This window comes from Schistocerca cancellata, chromosome 12 (assembly GCF_023864275.1).
Source record: "Schistocerca cancellata isolate TAMUIC-IGC-003103 chromosome 12, iqSchCanc2.1, whole genome shotgun sequence".
Lineage (NCBI taxonomy): Eukaryota > Metazoa > Arthropoda > Insecta > Orthoptera > Acrididae > Schistocerca > Schistocerca cancellata.
The window spans coordinates 102,807,388-102,811,036 of record NC_064637.1 but is presented as its reverse complement, the minus strand read 5'-3'; the positions used below and the strand labels follow the sequence as shown (position 1 = coordinate 102,811,036).

General features: G+C 44.5%; 1 pseudogene; it reads left to right on the top strand.

Moving 5' to 3' along the window:
* Positions 1–2,515: 2,515 nt before the first annotated feature.
* On the top strand, positions 2,516–2,633 carry LOC126110003 (5S ribosomal RNA; annotated as a pseudogene).
* The last annotated feature ends 1,016 nt before the right edge of the window (positions 2,634–3,649 follow it).

Here is a 3,649-nt window from a genome sequence, read left to right as displayed (position 1 = left end):
ATTTGCCTATCAGTGTGTAATGCTAAAAGGGATGGCATTCAATAGACAGTAATTAACACACCGTTCCTATATAATCCATGACTATGAGCAGAAGGTGCAACAAGTAGCAAGAGGCGTTTTAGTTTGGAATTCAGAGGGGCGAGAGCAGAGGCAAGGCCGCGCCATGGGAGATACAATGGAAACCACTTAAAGGGGTGTCCCAAGCCAGGTCAACGACTGACCAGGTGACTCAGAAGGGGAGACGGAGTTAACGGGCCACCTGAGGGAGGACGGGAAAGAAAGCTTTTAAAAACTGCGTTTCAGAATTCCAAATGAATACTAACAAGGCCAGTGACGCACTTTCGATCACATGTTCAGCGAGTGGTACACTCGTGAGACGCAATGTATGCATTTTGACGTATGGCGCAGGCACAAAACGTCTGATTGGCGGAAACGCACTATGAAGGGGTAAACAGCCGAAGTTTAATAGTAGGGCCCTTGCAATTGGTAGAGAGTTTCCACAAAATAAAGGAACGTTCCTATTGGTCGAAAAATGCTGTGACATGAAGAACAAAAGAACCCAGCTGGGGAGACAGTTTGGCTATGAGTAAGACAAGACGGAAATTTTGTGGGGACTCTTCTCTGAACTGGCGTCTTGTGCAGAATGGAGCGCATAATGCTCTGTACTACGCAGAGGAGTAATTTGCGTGAACAATGCGTTCACAGTGGCTGACATTCAGCTTGAAATTAGCTGCAGCTTCGTTTCGCTCCAACAGTGGAGAAACGAACAAGCCAATTAGTTAATTGTTCTTGCGAGAACTGAGAGTGTATTACAATATCCACACTGCTCCAACCATGCACATGTGTACAGCCATTTTCTAAGAGTAGGGTTGAGTATATGTTTTCTTGCATAACGAGAAACACAGGGAGAGTTTATGCCGAAAAAGTCAGCAAAGGTTTTGACTACTCTTATAGGAATCTGAGAGGAGAGAGTGGCCTAACAGACGACAGCTCATCACAGCTTAAGGAAATACTGTGTGCAGAGGCGTAAATTTCTTGGTTCACCAGCTTGCATCCACAGTAAACTCGAGCGACCTTGTGTAATCTCTTGCTCAATTTGTCACATAGCTAACCATCCACTGTAGACTTGATTGTCATCCTAAAAATAGTACCGAAATTTGAACCAGAATCAGATGACTTATCGTAGTACTGTCCAACATCATATAACGAAATCGTAAGAATAATTTTGTAAATAAACAGCTAGGTAACCTTTAGTATTGTCATGTTTAGAATAATTTACCTTTCTGAAAACTAATATTTAATATTGTTGTGCTTAGGATTGTTTCACTTTTTGATGTTGACGAGATGCGTTATCCTGACAACTGTTTTAACATTGTCACATTGTAAACTGTGTAAAACCGTGTATTTCTATGCAAATATTGCGACGTTATACAAGTCAATACAGCTCAAACAGTTGTGTTCAATCCTACAATAAGTAAACCAAATATATCACCTTACACTGGTACATCGGGATTTCTCTCAAGGAACTTGTGGAACTAGTCATAACCCGTCATCTTTTAGTGGCTGTTAAAACTGTGGTCTAATTGTAATCCTCAGCTAATATGTACTCAAGCATTCTTACTTAAGTCACTGTTTGGCAAAATATTGCAGCGTGCATTTCTTTAAGGTGTGTATAATGTGTTTCATTTGTGCGACTTTACATCTGAGCCCACGTTTTATATCGCCATTTTTAAGGATCCTTATTCTCTCCGGAATATTGAATTTTCACTTGTTTTATACACAGTCATTCCTTCTTGTCTGACATCCTTAAAAACGTTGTTGTAGAACACTTTCAGTCCACAGGCCTCTATCAGATTTTCTTTGATAGTGCCAGGGCATTTCTGAAAAAAAATTAACGAACAAAATAATATCCACAACTGACATGAAATAACAAAGAAAACCACCTGGTGTCTTATACAGACCAGTCTGAGACAAATTTTAATTGTCTTCATTCCATTATGCAGCTGGGGGTTGGCCATTTCTCAACTGCGAATACATTTAATGTATTTTATAATGGTTATAGTCGCCGCACTGCCTGTTCCTTAACGATGCTTCGAACTTCTGAACAACACAGGCACAGCAATTGCGTATCCTTCAAATGGTTCAAATGGCTCTGAGCACTATGGGACTTAACAGCTGTGGTCATGAGTCCCCTAGAACTTAGAAGTACTTAAACCTAACTAACCTAAGGACATCACACACATCCATGCCCGAGGCAGGATTCGAACCTGCGACCGTAGCAGTCCCGCGGTTCCGGACTGCGCGCCTAGAACCGCGAGACCACCGCGGCCGGCGCGTATCCTTCATTGTACACGAAGGTCATTACCTTCGTGGAAAAAATGTTTGTGGTTGCCTGCGGAGGCATGCTTGTACCCAGCCAGGCATTCACCTCTTTGTCCAAAGCAAATGCATGGCTATCAAAGTTTTTCTCTAGAGCTTCCAAAATATGGAAATCACATGGGAAGAGATCTGGACTGCCAACGACCTTGCTGCAGTGATAACATCAGTTCCCATCAGATCACCGAAGTTAAGCGCTGTCGGGCTGGGGTAGCACTTGGATGGGTGACCATCCAGTCTGCCGAGCGCTGTTGGCAAGCGCAGTGCACTCAGCCCTTGCGAGGCAAACTGAGGAGCTACTTGATTGAGAAGTAGCGGCTTGGTCTCAGAAACTTACATATGGCTGGGAGAGCGGTGTGCTGACCACATGCCCCTCCATATCTGCATCCAATGAGGCCTTTGGGTTGAGGATGAGACGGCGGCCGGTTGGTATCGTTGGGCCTTCCACGGCCGGTCGGTATCGTTGGCCCTCCACGGCCTGTTCGGACAGAGTTCTGTTCATTTCAGTTCAGTTCAGAGATCGGGACTGTATGGAGGACGTGCACAGGCTTCACAGCGAAACAATTTAGGCAACATGTGGGCCAACATTATCCTTTGGGTGTTTGTACCAGATAAGGTAAAATGCTGTCAGAATTTATTCTTCAAGAGGTAAAGGTTTTAACACTGTAAGGTAAGTATTACAGTTAGAAACTGCACGTGTGTGTCTGCAGGCAGCATAATTAGCCAGAATATATTCATCCAGTGTTTCATAATGAGAGTACTTAGCAACTTCCAACAAACTTTATACATATCTAGCCAAGTACCCAGCATTGTCCGACTATGTATTTACTGTAATTCTATGAGACCATCTCCTCCTGCCCGCATCTCGTGGTCGTGCGGTAGCGTTCTCGCTTCCCACGCCCGGGTTCCCGGGTTCGATTCCCGGCGGGGTCAGGGATTTTCTCTGCCTCGTGATGGCTGGGTGTTGTGTGCTGTCCTTAGGTTAGTTAGGTTTAAGTAGTTCTAAGTTCTAGGGGACTTATGACCACAGCAGTTGAGTCCCATAGTGCTCAGAGCCATTTGAACCATCTCCTCCTTCTCTGCCTCTATCCATCTCCGTTTCCCCTCTCTCAGTCCACCTCTTCCACCCACCACTCTCTCAATGTCCATATGCTCCTCCCCACTCCATCTATCTTCTCCTTTAAATCCATCTCCTCTTGCCCCCTTTACTGGATCTCCTCCTTACCCACTCTATCTCCTTCTCCCCCTCTTTATTTATCCATCTCCTCATCCT